A 20,040-nucleotide genomic window follows, 5' to 3' on the forward strand; every position below is an offset into this window, starting at 1 on the left:
CTTTCCGTTGCTTCTCTACATCCTGTTTAGAATGTGCAACTTACAGATGCTGTAAACAAAGTTAATCCACTTCAGAAATGTCTGGCATCTTCCCACACTCTTAAAGATTTCTGGGATGATGTTTATTTACATACAAATTTTCAGTGTATGTGTCATTTGTTCATAAGTAAAATTGGTTCACATTCAACAAACATTTACTGAATGCCTACCGCTTTGCTAAACTTGGTGTGAGACAAGTGACACACATTTCTGTTCCTCACAGCAGTGTGTGAGTTAAGTGTTACTAGTCTCACTTTCTAGAAGGAATCTGAGGTCCAGACTGATTAAATAATTTGCCCAGGCTATATAGCTAGTGAGTGGCAGAACTAGAATTAGAAACCAGCTTTTCTGGATGTGAGTCTGGCGCTCTTTCTGCTCTATCACAGTAACACAATCTTGAAGGAACTCTTTGAATTTGCCTTTCAACTGTGACCAGTAAAACCTTGCATTAAGTCAAAAATGGGACTCCTTCTGAGTTCTTCGATGTGTTCATCTGGGGCGAGAATTTGATCTCTAGAACCATCTTCATAGACTTTCCTATTCACAGGGGCCTTAAAGAAAGGACACCCAGTAGAAACTCCTTTAGGGCTTTAATCCTCACCTAGAGCACCTGGGGCAAGAGGTCTTTTCCCCAGTCCTGGAGGACAAAGCTAGACTTGAGAACCACAAAGGTTGGGGCCAGTCACAACCCCGCTGGCAGCGAATGCTTGGTATCTCGGTGTGTTCCCCACATTATTAGGGGAAAAGACCTCTCTTTCATCTTCTTCTGCCTGGAAAGCACGGGTCAGCATTCGTGTCTCTATTTCTTTCCTTCCCTCTCACTGCTCTCTTCACATATCTGTTTCTACCCCGCCCCCCCCCCCCCCCCCCCCCCGTCTTTGCCAAAACTGCTCTAACCAATTTCACCAATGCCTCAACTCCGCCTGGACCTACAACAATCCACCAAACCTATCTCCTCTTCATTAGACCTCAATCAACTCAAGTCCTCGCTTTTCTCCTTTCTTTATTTTTGTGTGATCAATCTTTTGCAAACATCCTCAGTTCCTTGCCCTTCCCTCCCTTGACTGGGGAAACCCTCAACTCTGGTTAAATCCAACTCTCTATCCCTGCACCTAAGCAGAGAAAATAGCTAGAGAAAACAGTAAAACCAAGATGATTGTTCTCATTTTACACTCATTATGACTGAACTGAAGTGAGCCCTTAAGTCCTAGTCAGTGAGCCTACTATTTTTCTGTGGTTGACTCACTCTCCTCAGATAATTATTTCTCGCCTGCTTCTTCTCCTCAAACTTTCAACACATCTTTCCCAATCTCATGCTAAGTTGTTGGCCTTACTTCCTACTTCACAATCATTAGAAATTTTCCACTTACTCTGGGGCAGCCACGGAGGTATGCCACTTGGATCGTTCTTGAAGAAGAACTTGTCAGTCAGGTGTGAGCAATGCAGTGACTTGATAGCCTGCAGCTGCAGTACCTGGGGATCCACTGAAGCAACTGAACTCAGGACGTGCTGTTCCAAAGCAGCCCCCTGCCAGTGGCTGAGATGGAGGTCTGGCCATTTCTAAAATGGAACTCCTCTACATTCGATCTTCCCACTGGAGCCCTGCTGAGCTGGCGAGGCTTTCTCAGAGCTGCACTGCACTCGGCAGAAGTTCCTACAGGATCCTCCATCTTCCGCAGATGTTAGATTTTTCTGCTTATTCCTGTACTCTCTACCCCTCTTCTTGCCCAGGCATTAGCCCAAGTAAATCTGCATTTCTAACTCCATCTTGATGTCTGCTTCCCAGAGACTCTAATGGACACATACTCCTACCACCACATCTACCACCTGCTTGTATCTATTCTCATATAGTCGTTCTTTACTCCTGTGATCACGAATGAAATGTCTGTACTCCTAAAGAGAACTAACCTATCTTCTTGGGCAGTAAATCTCAACCACTCTCGCATTCTCAAGAACATTGCTCCAGAAATTCTTCTCTTCCTTTCCTATATTATTTCACTTGTTATTGGAGTATTCCCATTAGTATACAAGTAGGCGGGAAGATCTATATACAAAAAAAATTTGACCAACATTTCCCTTTACGTACCGCCCCCTTCTCTCTACCTTTTTTTTTTATACCAAACCTTCTCAAATGAGTGGTTTATACTTCCTGCCTCTTGTTCTCCTTCCATTCTTCCTTCAACCCATTTTTGCCTATATCTCCCCACTGAAATTGCTCCTGTCAGAGTCACCAGTAAACTCCATGTTACTAAATTCAGTGGTTCATTCTCAGTCCCTATCTTTCTTGACACCACTGACCACTCCTTTCCCCTTCAAAAATCCTTCCTTCACTTGACCTACAGGATATTACTCTTGGGTTTCTTCTTCTCTTGCTATCCACTTTCTTTCTCTCTCTCTCTCTCTCTCTTTTTTTTTTTTTGCTGGTTCCACATTATCTTCAGATCTATAAATATCAGGGTGCCCCAAAGCTCATCCTTTAATCTCCTTTATGTATAGACACACTGATTAGGGGATCTTATCTAGCCTTATGGGAATTTAAGTATTACCTGTAGGCTGATGACTCCCAGATTTATGTCTCTTTTTGAGACCCATATACAATTGCCTTCTTGACATTTGGATTTCTCTAATCAGATCTGACCTAAAGTTTAACAATTATGTTATTTTTTTGGCCCCACCCCACCCCAAATAGACTTCTCCTTTCTTCTTCCTTATCTCTAGTAACACCATCCCTCTAGTTCCTTAGGTAAAAGAGCTTGGAGCCATTCTTGTCTACTCTCACTCATATTCCATATCTAATCCTAAATGCTGTATTTCTTACCTAGTCATTCCTGTCCGTTTTGCCTTCGGAGTGAATCTAGAACTTGAACACTTCTCTTTACCCCCACCACTACCACCTGCTTCTGCCTTGTTCCACTATGGTCATTTTTTATTCCTATAGTCTTTGGCAGCATAGCAGCCGGTGTAACATCTTAAACTGTGAGCATATTGCTCCTTTACTAAACATGGCTCCAATGGCATTTTACTCGGGCTTCTGGTCCTAACTACTCTTGTTCTCTCTCACTCAGTTCTAGTCACACTGGCCTTACTCTTTCTTGAATAAGCGAGTTATGCTCCTACTTCAGGGACTTTGCATTTGCTGTTCTCACTACCTAGAAGGCTTTTCTTCTCCAGGTATCGGCATGGCTTGCTCCTTACTTCCTCCAAGTCTCTCAAATCTCACTTACTCAGTGAAGTCTGCCTTGACCACCTCTATATAAAAGAGCAAAGTCTTCATGATCACAGTCCACTCTGTTATTGCATTATTGTTCTCCATCATTTATCTCACCATCTTGCTAGGATATATTTACTTCTTTGTATGGTTCTTGTTATTCTCCCTTAACTGAAGGTAAGCCCCCTGAAGGCAGAAACTTCTGTTTTATTTCACTGATATATCCCCAGCAACTATAACAGTGCTGTGAACAGGCACCCAACAAATAGTTGTCAAGTGAATGTATGATTTAATAATAATAGGTACTACATACTATATGAGAGGAACTTATAAGATACTATATGTCTTACTATACTATCTTACTATATGAGAGGAACTTATCAGATAGTTGTTATCATCATTCCCAATTTAAAGATAAGGAAATCAAAGACCAAAGAGGTTAAATAACTTTTCCAATATCAGACAGCCAGTAAGTGGTAAAGCCTGGATTTGAACCTAAGCAATCTAGCTCTAAAATTCATTCTCTTAACCAATATGTAATATTGTCTCAGTAAAACAATATCAGATGATAACCCAAAGTAAAAGCAAAACAAAACCAGACTAAAGAGTATACAAAAGTCTAATAATTTTTTCCCCTTGGTGAGTCTTCCATGCTTCTTTTGGAGTACTAAGTATCAAAGTTCTCTCTAAAGTTTTGTGTGTGTGTGCGTGTGCTTTCCTGGCACTCTAAGCACAAGCTGAGTCTGCCTATTGGGTAATCCGGCGCTGGTCAAAACCTGTTTGAATGGACCTTCCTGCAGAACCAGGAAGTCAGGGTGGAGGGTGTCACCATCATGGAGCCATTGTCCCAAGTATCACTCCACCCATAAAATAGTTCTAGGAGGGCAGGAAGCTGGTAGACACCACGAACACCTCCCTTCTTCCTCCAAGTCATCCATCAGATGTGGGTTCAGTGGTGCCCTTCTAACTCACCACTCTGTGAGCAGGGAGAGTGACACAGGAGGAGACTGAGCTCAAAAGCAACAAGTTAAAAGCTGTGTGTGTGATGTGACCCCGGGTAGTTTATATATACTCTCTGAATCTCAGTTGCTATATGTGAAAAATGGGAATAATATCTGTCTTGCTGGGTTGTTTTAAGGGCTAAGTGGGATAGCTTTTGGGAAGTGCTCACAGAGTACAAAGCTGTAGCTGTCCAATGAATGTGAGTTCCTCTCCCCACCTCACAGGGTCATGTGCTCAGCAAATAAGAAAGACAAGGACTATGAGGCTGATTTTTCAAATGCAAACCACGTTGTGCAAATGAGGAGTCAGACACCTGGAATTCAGGGTGGGGAGATATCTTACTTTTCTTATTCCCCATGTCTTATTTCCAACCTCTTCAACAAACTGTTCATCATTTGTAAGAAGGAAATTGTCAAAGATGCTGCCTGACTTTACCTGTTGAAATAAAAACAATGGGATTATTAGACTAGGTCATAGGGTTTTAAAGAATCACCTGGGGCCTTGCTAAATGTAGATTCCCAGGCCATGGGAGCTTTTACTCAAGGATTAAGGTGGATGAGGAAATACAGCAGTGATAAATAATACAGAGGGTTCAGGATGCTCTGCCACCATGGCTGATCCACCCTAGAAGGAAGTTAATTTTCTGTTTCCTGAGGTTCTGTGCTCCTCAAGCTTCTGACCACTTTTTAGAGGTTTGGGAGGAACTTTCCCACACTCTGCTAGGCCCCAAACTGCTACCCAGTGTATCTTGTCTCAGCTCAGATGGATAGCACCGACCGTTGATGCCACTTACAAATACCCTTTTTTAAGGTTCTCTCCTAATGTAATCAGAAAAACTAAAAGAACACAAGGAACAGAAAAGCAGTGCTAGCAAAATTTAGATTCTCTACCATATTTCTCTATTTTCACTAAATAACAAATTTAGTATTTACAATTAAAAGAAAAGATGCATTCATACATATAGTATAGAACCATTTCAGTGTTGATTTAAGGATGAAGGGACGGAATTGAAAGAGTGCAAGTCATGGAGTCATACAGACCAGCTCAACCACATACTAGCTGTGTGACTTTGGGCAAGTTACTCAACTCCTCTGAGCCTATTTTTGTCATAAGAAAAGTATTGAAAATACTCACCCTGTAGCAGTATTGTCACGTAAGTTAGAAATAATATATGTGAAGTATAGTGTCTGACAGATAATAGTCAGTAAGTAGTAATAGTTATTATCATATACTTTCAGTATCTGGGTATGTTTCAAAAGGAGCAAAAGGGGGGTCATTCTCTGTGTGTGTGTGTTTTGCACTAGCAGTATGTTAAGCAAATCAGTAAGTTAGTTGTGTGGGAGCAGTTGTGTGACCAAGAGATAGTTTGCAGCATTAGTTATCATATGTCCCACCTCCAGGGTTTGAAAAGATTTTTTTGTTTTGTTTTTAAATAAGAAAGACTTTATTTGGCTTACATCATCCTACTAACCCTGCCTCCAACAGAAAAATAAATAACAAAATAGTTATTGTGAATACAAATTGTTATTTTGCTCTGAGCCATTTTTAAAAAGGTTTCAATAATTCTTTGTGTAACTTGAAGATATCTTTTTTATCTTTCCGATTTTTTCTCTTTGGGGCTTATTTGTTGGCTCTTCCCCCCTTTCCCTGCTCTTACAAGAAATGCTCCCAATCGCCCCCCCACCCCGCTCTCTTCAGTGCCCCTTGTCCTCCGTCCCCCTACACAAAACTTGTGGCTCTGCCTCCGTCCTGCTTCCTAAAACTTACAGAGGCAGGATCTTGGTGCATTTGCATCCTCTCTGTGCCTCCACGTGTTCATCCAGAAAATGGAAGAAAATACAGCTACAACTTCCCTGCTTTCGTATGCAGTTCTCAGAAGAAAAGAGAATACGGGAAAGGGCTTTGTTAGACTGTAAAGCCTAAAATGGTCATTCACTGGAAGTCATCTGGTATCTGTGCTACCCAACTAGGATCATAAAATGGAAAGAGTATATAGGTTTGGTGCTTATCCCCTGTGGGATCTTGATAAGTCAAGTCCCCTTTCTGAACTCTCCCAGCCTCACAGGGCTTGACACAGACCCTGTGACTTAAGGATGTCAACATGCTTTACACTATGGCTAGGCCATACCCATTGCATTTTGTATCACTGTTCCTTCAAAAACCATAAGGAGCCCCAAAGGCAAGAGAAAGAATTTTCTTAGTTGCTATCTCCTCCCAGTCTCTGTCCTGATGAAAGAATGTAGTTGCTTCCAAGCAAAAGGAAGGAAGGAAGGAAGGAAGGAAGGAAGGAAGGAAGGAAGGGAGGGAGGGAGGGAGGGAGGGAGGGAGGGAGGGAGGGAGGGAGGGAGGGAGGGAGGGAGGAAGGAAGAAAAAGTGTCAGAACAGAGCAGGAAGGGTCAGGGACTAGGCCAGAAAGTTAACCAGGGTAATAGGTAGGACAGACCATGTGGGCAACTGTGCTTACAGAGCATCTGAAGGCTGGAAACCTGGGTTGGTACAGGGCAGCTAAGGGAATTCCTGCCCATTTCCACACTGAGAGTCACTAGGCTTTTCCAACAAGGAATCGGGATCCTGTGGTAAACTGGATGTGCCTGGTTGGCTGAGTGGGTGGGGTTGGGTAGCACCTGTGAGTGCCAGACCCAATTAGAGCTTAGACGAAAAGAACGCTTGCTAGGGTGCTGTCCCCATTGTGTGGAGCTATGTCATCAGAGAAAAAGACGGTGAAGAGATAATGCTGGATTTTCAGAAATGTAGTCTCTCAGGCTTCATCCCGGACCTGCTGGGTCAGAATTTACATTTCAATAAAATCTCTGAGTGAGTGGTATGTGCTTTGAGATACGCTCCTTCTGCGTGATGTAAATTCTCAAATAGGAAGGTATGCCTGCTTGGAGAGATTGACATAACTCAGAGCAATCAGTGCCAAATGATTTTAAACTTTTGCAGATAAATAAAGAAACACTTTGAAATGTGTACCTTGATGATTTCAGTGAAAAAGAAAACCCCAGTGCATCTTAAGGAAACAATCAGATTAGGCATATTAACATGACCACATATTTTTACAGGATATAAAAAGCCCCCATTATTTATTAAGAACAAATAACCAAAAAGAGATAACAATAGAAACTTGTGCAAACTGTATCCACGTTTTTCAGATAACAAAAGAGATGATTTAATGATAAAGGAAGAGAATAAAAGAGCACAAGTCATGGAGTCATACAGACCAGCTCAACCACATACTAGCTGTGTGACTTTGGGCAAGTTACTCAACAACTCTGAGTCTATTTCATCATAAGAAAAGTATTGGAAATAATCACCCTGTAGCAGTATTATCATGTAAGTTAGAAATAATATATGTAAAGTACAGTATATGCTTTCCTTTCTTCTCTCCTTTCTCCTTTCTTTCCTTCTCTTGTGAACCTTACTGTGCATGCGGTAATTTATATACACCATCTCCTTGCACTCACATGCTGGTCTCACTGAGCCAGGAAACTAAGAATGTGGAAATAAATAAAGTAGAAAGTGAATAAACCAAGAAATCTTCAAATAGGAGGTGTCTGTCCAAGATACCCTTGGTGACCCCGAACTGCAGGAAGCACTGGTCAGGGACAGAAACTTCCCTGGCCACAGGACCTTCCAGGACACACCTGAGGACAAGTGGCTGCAGCTTCTAGAGAATGTGCTCTTGGGAATGTCACTTAGCATTCTTGAGTCTCAATTCTCTCAAATGTAAAAAGGAATGATAATGAGGAATAACAATACTTACTTTACAGAATTGTGAGAATTAAAGGATGTAATAGAGGTCAAGCACTGATCCCAGGCCAGTATTTAACAAAAGTGAGTTCCCTGCCTCTCCCAGGAAATTCTGAGACTAGGTAGATTGTAGTTTCTAAGAGGCCTATGGAGCTAAGGCCTTCATGCTGGGGCCTGTGTTCCAGGTGCTCTCTGTTATCCTGAGTTAGGGAAGAATCCTCCCCATCTTCAATAACAGGTCTCAGGGAAGAGGAGGTAGAGAGAACAACTCTACAAATCCAGAGCATACAAGCCTTCCCCTTTCCCTTCCAATCAAGAGCTAAGACAGAGGAATGGCAAAGAGAAGGAGGCCAGGTCCGGATTTGTCATCATGGCTGGGACAACCTCCCCCCACAGCGGTCCGTGGATTTTTAATATTTCAAAGTTTTACGACATCTCTGATTCCTTTCTATCTCCAGAAACACCCCCAAGAACCACATGGCATCAGCAGAGCAGTGTAAAGTATTGGAACCCTGAAACTGGCCTCAGAAAGGTCTGTGTTCAGATCCCAGCTTTTCTGCTTACCAAATATGTCTTCAGACTTTTCTGAAATTCAGTTTTCAAATTTAGGAAATAGGAGATTTCATAGTGAGAATTAAATGGCATTTGTAAATTCTAATATGATACTTGGTACGTGATAGGGACTCAATACACTTTAGCTGTTACAGTTACTAGGATGAATATAATTAACCCCATCCTAAAGATGAGTGGTTTGAGGCTTAGAAAAATCAAGAACTCATTCAAGGCTTATGATTTCCAGCCTGGAGCTTTTTCCACTTTGTGGAAACTTTAGAGGGACTGTTGATTGGTGACTTTGTACCCAGACAGCTTTACCTGCCCAAGGTCCAGGTCAAGAACACTGATGTTATAATAGCGACGAATGGTAGGGTCAGGCTTATATTCAGGGTTATCATTTCTGGATGGATCCACTCCCCCTGGTAACTGGGATTAACAATGATCCGAGGTTTCCATTGTCCCTAAGCAAAGAAACAAGCGTGAACATGGCATTAGTTTTATTTTGTTTTGTTTTGCTTTTGCCCTTCTCATGAACTCAAAAAGACCAATTACTTTATAAGGATGATTGTGTATTAGAAACAAGGATTCAGAGCAGGATTCCGGGAACTTCTTTCCCTTTCTTAGAGCTAATGCACAAGACTTTTCCAAGTTCCCCGGTCTATCCAGAGGGAACCAACAAGGTGGCAGAGGCCCACTTCTCTGCAGTAGTTTGTCCACAAAGTTAAGAAAGTGTAGCTTCACTTAGAGAATACCATCTAAGGACTCTGGCACATAAGGCCACTCTTTTCGCAGCATGTAGCACAGGAAGCTGTGACCAAACAAAATCATGCTTGCTTCAGTCAGTTTTATCTCTGGACCATTTGATGGGTGATTCCTTCAGTTCCATCTCACTTCTGACATGAGTCCAGGAGTCAGACCTTAAAAATAAGTACCCTCCTACCCCAACACCTTAAGCTCACATATGTTTTCCTTTCTGGACCATTTCTGAGACTTCTGATTTCTGACCCCAGACCATTTCCTTTTCTGACCAGGTTCCTTTGGCAGCTTTCTGCCGCCCTGGATAACAGCCTAGGGCTGCCTGGACCTCTGCCTCCCAGCACTGACCTTTACCAGCCGACCCTCTCCCAAGTAGGCACAGCCTTGAGCAGGGGCTGTGGGGGAACATGACCACAGAAACTCAGAGTTTCTGTTTTATAAGTCAAAATTTTCATCTCTTCTGTTTTATTTCTCACACCTATTGGATAGAGAGACCCCTCTCACCTGATACTTCAGGTTTGGTATCAAGGTCCTTCCCACTTTCCATCCATCACCTGATTTCAGTTGTCTGGCTTCTTGGCATCTGGGTCTGGAATGTACTCAAAGTCCTCCCAGTCCTAAAATGAAGTGTTTCTCCATGAGGACAGATGGGTAAGCTGGGATGAAACTCGGATTCGGAATATAGTCAAGATGGACCTGTCCCCTACCCCTGCTACCCTCCTGTCCTTAGCCCTATGAAATCCCAGTTCAGCACTCTGCAAAGACAACCTCACCACTCCTCACCTTGCCCTTTATGCTCACAAAATACTAAACTGCTGCTTTCAGTTCTTCACACAGTCCTGTTACTTTCTACGAACTGTTCAGCCTTTGCTCTTGCTATTCCCTGGGTGTAGAATATCTTCCCTCTAATCCAATTTCCCACTTCTCTCTCATGAATTCACAGTTTGAAATTCAGTAAATTAACATTTAAATGCTATATATTAAGGACTTACTACATATCAGGCACTATACTATCTATATAAATAGCTCATTTAATCTTCACAGAACCCTTTGCACACAGGTGTTATAATAATCCCTGTTTGTGAAATTGACTTTCCCAGTTATATTCCTTGCCCAAAGTCTAACTATTAAGTTGCAGTCTCACAATTAGTAAATAGTGGAGTTCAAATTCAACCCCACATCTGTTTGACTCCAGAGTCTATGTTTTCAAACCCAAGCTTAACCCAAATGTTCAGACATTGCCTCCTCCTTCCCAGACCATCACCTAAATTCTGAATCCCAGGAGGGTTCTCAATCATTGGATCATCCTATTCCTATCTATATCCAGTATAGCTTTCTAATGAATGATAAAGAATCAGCAAATTTACTCCACGCACACAACCTATCAATACTTTTGAAGTCAAAAAGAGATTCAGGTTGAAATCTTGGCTCTAATGTATATGTGCTTGGGCAAGTCACTTCATTTGCTAACTGTCAGTTTCCTTACCCATAAAATAGGTATCATAGCACAATGTTGGCAGAGGATACCAGAAGGTTCAATAGATATTTAATAAAAGTGAATTGCTTCCCTCTTCTCTCCATGCCTTGTTGGGTAACAATATTTACCTGGATACTTCCTTGAGAGAGCGATGCCTCCAGTCTCCACTCTATTGTTCCCAGCCTCCTTCTCCCATCCCCACACTTGAATCCCCACCTCCTCCCCAGCCGAACACCCTCTGACCTCAGATTTCTTATCTTTAGCATCCTCTATTTGCAGTTCATCCCATTTCCTTGGTTTCCAGGCATAGAGGTCTTTTATCTTCCTTGGAAGCAAGAAGTTCCGGTCTTCCTCCAGATCCCCAGCTACTATTTGTTTGTTGTCAATTTTGACCTCTTAAGTTGCATTGGGACGAATGATCAGAGTGTATAAGTGAGTGTCTTTATTGATCTGGAAAGGGAATAGGAAATATTTGAGTTCCATGTTGGACATCTTTAGATCTCAAGCATTAAATGTACCACCTAGAACAGACCCTCAGTTTCTGAATGCCACTTCCCACACTTTCACAGACACAAACACACTTCACTACATCCCTTATCCCATTTCTCTGGTTAACCCAATAGAGACTGCAAGTCTCATTCTCCTAAATACATACTCCTCTGGTTTCCCCTAGCTCCCATCCTTCTACATCACAGCTCTGGTCATTGTCTGATCTTGTCTGTTTTTCTTTGTGTTTCACTAGACTGTGAGCTTCTCAATGGCGGGGCCCATGTCTGATTTATTTGTCGTGCCTGCAGCTTCTAGGACAAAGCCTGACCTAGAGGAGGACCTCAGGGAGCCTCTGTGGAGAGAGCAGAGTAAGAATGTACAACCCCCATATGGTCTTGTTGGGGAGGGCCTCGAGCCAGTGCACAAGACCTCCAATGACCCAGGCCCTGTGGGCTTCTCTAGACTTAGTTCCCATCTCTCCCCTGCACTCTGCCTGCCCCAAACTTTTTGCAGTGCCCCTCTTTCTTAAGTCTTCTTGATGTTCCTCATGTGACTGCCTCTCCCAGGAAATCAACCCTCCCTAAAATCATCACACTCCTTTATAAGACCAGTTCACGTTCTTCTTTCAAATTTCAGCACAGGACAAATATCCTCTAGGAAGCATTTCCTAACTCTCCAGGTTGGCATCCTATGTGTTTCCACAGACCCTGATCATACCGGGTGGTCACCTTTGCTTGACTCTTCACTTCACTGGACTGTGAATTCTGTGAAATTAGGGCCATGCCTGGCTCACCCCGTTTTCAGCCCAAGGCCCAGCAAAAAGTTGTCATTCAGTGAGTGCTTATTGAGTTGTTGATAAAATCCAGCTATCATCCTCAGCCAGCCTAGGTCTTTCTATCCTGACACTACTAAGATAAACCCACCCCTAAAAATTTTTTTAAAAATGTTTTTCAATTACAGTTGACATTCAATGTTATTTTGTGTTAGTTTCAGGTGTCCAGTATAGTGGTTAGACAATCATATACTTTACAAAGTGTTTCCCCGATGTTTCCAGTACCCATCTGGCACCATACATAGTTATTACAATATTACTGGCTATATTCTATGTACTGCCTGTACTTTACATCCCCATGGCTATTTTATAACTATAAATCTGTACTTCTCAATCCATTCACCTTTTTTACACAGTCACCTCTGGCAACCATGAGTCTGTTTTCTGTATCTAGGAGTCTGTTTCTATTCTGTTTGTTTATTTATATTATTTTTTAGATTCCACATATAAGTGAAATCATCTGGTATTTGTCTTTCTCTGACTGACTTATTTTATCTAGCATAATACTCCCAGGTCTATCCATACTGTCTCCGACAGTAAGATTTCATTATTTCTTACCCCCATTTTTAAGCCTAGCATTTCCCACTTGCCTCTTCCTTTCCAAAATCCAGTATTAGAACCTCGGCCATGCCAACCACTGTCCAAGAAACAACCTTATATGTCTTCCTAGACTTTTGGATCAAGCGCTCCTATGTGAACTCCTGTAATTGACAGCACTTTCTAGGTCTATTTTCTAATCTGTAAAATGGAGACAGCAGTATTTAATTTATAGGGGTTTTGTAAGGTTTAAATAACATATATTAAAATGTTTCTTCTTCCCCCAAGCTGAGAACCAGGCCACATACTCACCCTGCATTTGATGGTCTTGTTGTTCTCATGGTATTTCCCTTGGTAATGAAGGATGACCTCTACTCTGTTGTGGCCAAAGCCACAGATGTCAGGGCCTGGAAATTCAATCCCAATGCATGATTTTACATCACTTTTAGGCAGTTTGCCTGGTTTGAGGCCAAAACAGACAGCCTGTGTGTTAATCAGGGTTCCAGTAGGAAATAGCATGCTCAAATTTAGGATTATTTGAGGAGAATTTAATAAAAGATCTACTTACAAAGGTGGGGGCAGGGCATGAGAAAACTTAAGGAATGGTGCTGCGCTCTGGGCTAGCAACAGTGGGGCTATTCCTTCCCCGAAGCCTGAGCAGGCAAGGAGGAGTGGTTACCAGAGACCAGAAGAAAAAGAGCCCCGTGGAGAGGGCAGCAGAGGAGAAACTGACTTTCAGTTGAGGGACACACCTCTCTTCCCTCCCCCTGATCTGCCAGGGTTCCCACGGACCACACCCAGCTGGAAGCCCCTCCTGGGGTGGATACTATGCGTTTTAATTCTCATAAGTTGGCATTACTTATGAGAATTATCTCCATGTTTAGCTGGGAAAATTGTGGCTCAGAAAAGTTAAGCACCTTGCCCAAATTCAAACAACTAATAAGAATCATTGCTGAGATTAAAACTCAGACTTTCTTAGGAACAGCCTGCAAATCTTTCTGCTTTGTGAAAACTTTAGAGAGAGCTGTTGATCAGTGGCTCTCAGCCTACAGAGCTTAACTTGACAAAGGTCCAAGAATAGATTTTAACCTAGTTTTTCCACCCCGCCTCTGATGTTATTCTCTCTCTATCTTAAAGACTCACACACAGATGTGGTCTCTGGCCACACTGGTCTTACTGTTCTTCTGCTTGCCTCTGAATTTCATGCTTCTGAGCCTTTTTACACATTGTTTCCTTTGCCCTCATTATATTTCCTCCATCTCCTTCTTATTAAAATCGAACTCATTCTTCAGAGAACAATTAATTCCTCCTCCCGGAAGCCCCAGATGAACTGAGTCATGCTATCTCTTGTGATCTCATAGCAACTCACCAACACCTTTTTCAGAGTAGGTCTTTCTTTTTGTCTTTTAAAAAATTATTCACATGCCTGTATTCCCACCAAAAAGAAGGTGAAAGGGTGGAACAGAAAAATCACAGGCTTTAAAGACAGACAGACAGACCGGGTTCAAATCCTGGCTTCCCGCTGACTCACCTTGGGCAAATCTCTTGCCTTCCTTTCCTCATCTGTAAAATGGAAATGATAACAGCCCAGATTTGTTGGCTTGTTTGGGCATTGAATAAACAACATTCACATGAAAAGAAAAAAATCATATTTAAAAAATCATTTCTAATTTCCCTACTACAACTACCATGTACATATATATAAACACCTTGTGAGATCGGTGGGTTCAGAAGAAAAGAGAGCTGAGCAAAGGCACACATTTTAGACACCAGAGTGTTATACTGCTTTGTATATCAAAGAAATAGAAAGTTAGGAAGGAAGCAAGGAAGGAAGGAAGAAAGGAGGGAGGGAGGAAAGGAGGGAGAGAGTTGAGAGGAAAGGAAATGTAGCCAGAAAAAGAACAAAGAGGCTGAAGAAAAGGATTTGGGCAAGGCTTTGAAGAGAGAGATCTGAAGCTCCATGAGAAAGAAAGAAATGTTTAGAGAGAATTTTAAGAGAATGTTGCTGTGTGACATGTAGTGTGACCCTTCCCTCTGACCTTGTTCAAAAATATTCAGTAAAATCAACATTCTTCATCTGTGCTTTGGGAGTTGGACTAGCTGTTGTTTGTTGGTATTTAATAGCAACCACATTAAAACTGGATTCAAGTTTGGAGCTCAGTCAGAGCTGGACAGCCTCAAGGAAGCCTAGTGACACATGGAGGTTACAGATGCAACACTCTGGATATTCCAGATGCTTGATAAAGGGGATCCCTGACCTCTGTGCCTTTCTCTCTCTGAGGGCTGGAACCTCCTTCAGAGCATGAAGGCTCGTTGTAATAGTTACATTGGAAAGTGTCTACAATTTATGACCCCTTTCTCCTTTTCTGAAAACTGGAGCCTTCTTAATATCCTGTGCCTCTTCACCTCTTTAGTCTATTTATATTAACATTTATATTTAGAGTTGCCTTTTTTCCGGTCTTTGAAGAGTCCTCCAACATAGAGGGGTGGAGCTAGCACATTAGAAATTTCCTGTTTCAGGTCATCTTGAGCCTTTTTGACATCTGCAGCTGCTCTCCCTAATCCTCCCAGGCTGCCAGGGACTGCTAGCAGAGGGCTTATCAAACAGGAGGTAATACTCGGATTCTGAATGCATGTCCTCCTGGTTCAGGGTGTCAGGAAAGAGTTTCACATACTTGCCACCACAGTCGATGCCTTGCTCATGTATTACCAAAAACTGAACCACCGAGGTCTCTATCTCATTGCTGAATGGCTTCAGCCTGGTTGAGAGGGCATAAAACTTGGCATCTTCACTGGTCTGGAGACCTGGTAGCAGAGTGCACAGAATCCTGAGGCTTAAATACACTAAGAGCAGCCAGAGAGACCCAGCACTTGGCCTCACCAATCTCTGAGACTTTTTATACACCTACTGTGTGCCAAGTGCTGTGCTGGGTAATTTACATACGTTATCTTTTTCAGCCTCAGAGCAACCCGACAAACTGGGAATTATCTCCACTTTACAAATTAGGAGTCTGAATCACGTGGAAGTGAAGTGTCCTGCCTTTTAGCCTGGGGTCACATGGCTAAAAAGGAACTGAAATAGGATTTGAAGCCATGTTTGTCTGATTCTTTCTTTCTCCTATACCACACTGCCTCTGATCTTCAAGAGATAGTTGAATATGGTTTTGCAGCTTTGCAAAGCAAGGCCCTGTTTCTTCTGAGGCCTCCTGGGTGGCCAGAATCAGGATCTGCCGTGTGTAACTGCTGCGGCAGAGAGAGGCCCAGCACTGCCTCTTAGGACAAATGCTCACATTTATTCAACACTTTCTCTTTTCATTCATATGCATTATTGTTCTTAATCCTCATGATAACACCTTGAGGTGGGCTCTACTAATATCTGCACTTAATCATGAAGCCACTGAGGCTATTTCTCTTGCCCAGGATTGCATGACCCATCAATTTGATCTCAGAGCCCCCACTAAGGCTTTACCTCTTCCTCCAGAGAACATCACAGCTGTAAGGGATCTCAGGGCCTTTCTAGACTAACCACATTACTTTAACAGTGAGGAAACCAAGCCCCAGAGAAAGGAAGTTACTTAGCCAAGATCATACCATCACAAATGATGGAGATATAAGCCAACTGTCCTGATTTCCAGGCCAATGGTCTTTCCATTATTTCCTGCTGCTGTCCAGCTAACTGGTTATGACTCTGTGACTTTAATTCTCTGAGCCCCCGTTTCCTCATCAGCAAAATGTGGATAATTATTCCTACCTCATAGGTTTCCTGTGAAAGTAAATGTTAAGATATGTGAGCAGTACTTTGTGAACTGTCAACATAAATGCAAGGGGCTATCATTATTCATGCTTGGTGAGGGTCCTTCCTTCATGAAGCTGCCTGTAATTCCCTGAATCACACTAGGCTGCAAGTAGGTTTATTTCAGTCTCTTTGAATAAGTTTTAAGCTCCTGAAGAGCAGGGGCATCTTTATATTCCTAACATCTAAGACAAGGCCTGCCATAGAAGAAATACTCAATAAATATATGTTGAATTGCACAAAAGGACCACAAGTCCTGACTCAGATGTCTGTTGAGCATTTATTGCACATCAGACCCCGGCTAAGCACTTTAGGTCTAATATTGTGTTAGGAGCTGTCTGTGTTTTAAAGAGAACACTTACTTCCTCCAAAGACCTCTGATGAGGCTGGAGTAGCCAGAAGACTTCTCTGGAAGAGGGAGTGGCCACAAGGGAGAGGTCACTGAACCTGTAGGCAAGAAGACCAAGCAATGAGTTTCTGGTCTATCAAACCTTGCCATGTAGTCCAATGCAACCCCCAGTCTCTCTGAGCCTCATTCGTTCCCAAGAGTCCTTCTAAAAAAAACAGGGGGGAACCTAATGAACCTGAACGGGATGAGCTGTGAGAAGCAACAACCAAGAAATCAAACTGAGAGGGGATGGGCAGCTGTGCAGGCTGCCTGCAGAATCACTTAAGAGGCAGGCATCCCATGGGTTACTCAGTCTCCAATTCTCTCTCCTCTGGAAGCAATTTTCCAGAGTGGATTTAAATGAGATCTGAAATGCTCAAGCTAGTTCATAATTCTCCCCTTTAATAAACATGAAATTGAGATTCATAACAGTAGCACAGAGAGAGAAGATGGGAAATCACTCCAGGGGACAATCAATGAATTCTATTTATAAGACAAAAGCTTTTTCAGACAAAAAAATCCTTGCCTGCAGACCTTACCCCAGGGCTCCTCCTCACCCCTTAATATCATTTGGCTCTTACAGCAGCCTGGGCCAATGAGCCCTGGCAGGTGATAATTATTATCTCCATTAAGGCTCAGAGAAATGAAAAGACTTGCCGGAATGACTCAGCTACCAAGTCATGGGAGTCTCTGCTCCACTCTCCGTGGTACCGAGCTGCCCTAGCGGAGGGCAACATTTGGAGGTTATTGGTTTTTTCCTGTTTCAAGTGCAGTGTTGTATTTTAAAAAGTCTAGGATTGAGGAAAGTAACATTGTCCAGCAGTAGTGAACTCTAGTCCTGGAGTTAGACCTCGCTCCAATCAGATCTCAACTCTGATCCGTGGTACCTGTGTATTTTTATCCTCTGGCAAATTACCCCACTTTTCCAGGACCTCCCAGCAAAACTGAGAACACAACAGTAACCGTCTCATGAAGTTGTTAGGAAGATTCATGGGGATAATGAACTTAGGGCTCAGTTTTAAATACCTATATCAATAAATGAACATTATTATTTTTGTGGAGTTCATTCTCCATTTACTACTTTTTTTTAATTGAGGAAAGAGAGATGAGTTGGTAATCATGGATAAAAACAATTGTATTGAAGACTTTTCCCAGTCAATTAGCACATTCTTGAACTCCTGTATTTACCTTTATCCTTTTGTCTCCATAAAATTTTCCTGCAGTGAGCCAATGGGTGAAGATTCCACCCATTGTTTTTTCTATCCATCTATGGCATTAAAAAGAAAAAAATACAATATATTAAAATTACTGTGTGTGTGTGTGTGTGTGTGTGTGTTTAGAGACAATAAGATGCAGCTAAGGCTGAGCAAGACTTATGGGAACAGTAAGGGGATATCAAGGGATAACTTCAATATTCCTGAAACGTCCTCCTCCCTCTGCTGCCTAATTCCTACCATTTGTGTACTGCCAGGGGTGTGGCTCAAGTATTTGACAGCTGAGCCACTAATACATTAATGCTGCACCCTACCCTCCTCTGTGAGTTAAGTCCTGAAAACCACTAGGGGTATGTATAGTTGAATACATACCTAGGGCATTCTCATTAAAAGTAGATGGAAAATTATGGTTAGGGGAGCTAAGTCCTTCCACATACTTATGTTTAGTAAAATAATAAAATCAGCTCACCAAGAGATTAGCAACACCATTTTGAATTTTTCTTGATTAGAATGAAAATACTGAGCAATCAAGGTCCATTTATCCTTGATTTTGCTTAAACTTTTTAGACTCTCCCTTGCAGTTTCAAGGAGATGCTGATAAACTTGTTTTGCTTTGGCAAAGATGGCATGTAGACAAAGAGGCATTCTTTTTGGAGCCTTGGCACACCATCCAAACATTCAGTGCCTTTCTGATTTTATGCTTCAGAGTTGCTGACTCCAACTTCCTGGGCCCACCATGGCCCGGAGTTACAGGGCAATTTGGCAGTTTGACATTCAAGAGGCCTTGGGGTAGCCCTTACTTCATCTCCTCCCTGCAGCCGAATGGCTATTTCTCAATCCCACTATCCAATATCAAAGGCTATTACCTTAACTCTACCTATGAAAACCACACATCAATATACATTTAATTAAACTACCCCCTGAACTGGCCCTGTCATTTCCTCCCACTCAAGTCTGATGACTCAACTGCCTTCCCCCATGAGGCCCAGGGAATGGGCTTGCTTTCTCTGGTCTTCCTCTGCCTCTCCCAAGATCTGTGTTGAACAGGTCAGGAAGTCTCAGTGACCACTTCACCCACCACTCCGGAGGTCTGGGTCCCAGGAGGTTCTTTCTACCTGGAGTTGCAATGGGCGGTATGAAGGCGATACCACTTCCCTGACCACAGTTGACCCAATGAAGGATAAGGATCGATGCCAAAGTCAAAAGAGTTGTTCATCTGTGTTAGACTTTTGTGTTCCCTAAAAATGTCACCTCATTTACTCCCAAGGAGTAATATGAGCTATGGTAGGTGTTACTAGTTCCATTTTGCATCTAGGAAGTGGTGGGCCTAAGATGTGAACCCAAATCTGTCTGATTTCAAATACTGTCATTCCTCGGGAGAAGAGGAAGACAAAGGAAAAAGTGCTATGAAGAACAAAAAGTTGTATAGTCAATAATAGCTACTGCTTAGCAACCGTAGGTCAGGCATTGAGTGCTTGGCATGCATTACCTTGCTGCATTCTCATAATAGCTCTGTGATGAATGTCTCACTTTTTTCTCCATTCAAAGATGAGGAAAGTGAAGCTCAGAAACTTGTCCCAGAGCCCGGTTTGTATCTAAGTGGGTAAGCCAGGTTCAGGCCCCGGCCCAGGCAACATCAATGTCTGTACTTCTAATTCCTATACTATTGATACATGGCTTCTCATAAGGTCATGTGTGTAGAAAAGCCCTTTATAAGCTAAAGCGTGTTCAACAAATGTAAGTTATGGTGCTTTACGGTTTGTAATTGATAAAGTTATTGGTGTGTAATTTGAATGACGTTTGTCTTCATCCCGCCACTGTGTTCTGGTGTGTAGCACAGAGTAAATCACCAAAATACTTGTCAAATGACTGAATGGTTGCATGATCATGCCTTTTGCCCACACCATAAGATTCTCAGGCTTACAAAGGGACTGATTCATTTATTAATCCATTTAACAAATGTTAATTGAGCTTAACAAGCATGCAGAAAAGGTAGTACA

At 42.3% G+C, this 20,040-nt stretch overlaps 1 pseudogene; it reads right to left on the bottom strand.

The window, feature by feature from the left end:
• Positions 1 to 461: 461 nt before the first annotated feature.
• Positions 462 to 18,093, bottom strand: LOC119051800 (calreticulin-like; annotated as a pseudogene).
• Between the last annotated feature and the right edge of the window lie 1,947 nt (positions 18,094 to 20,040).

Source organism: Artibeus jamaicensis, unplaced genomic scaffold (genome assembly GCF_021234435.1).
Source record: "Artibeus jamaicensis isolate MK-2021 breed Jamaican fruit bat unplaced genomic scaffold, CSHL_Jam_final scaffold_1019, whole genome shotgun sequence".
NCBI lineage: Eukaryota > Metazoa > Chordata > Mammalia > Chiroptera > Phyllostomidae > Artibeus > Artibeus jamaicensis.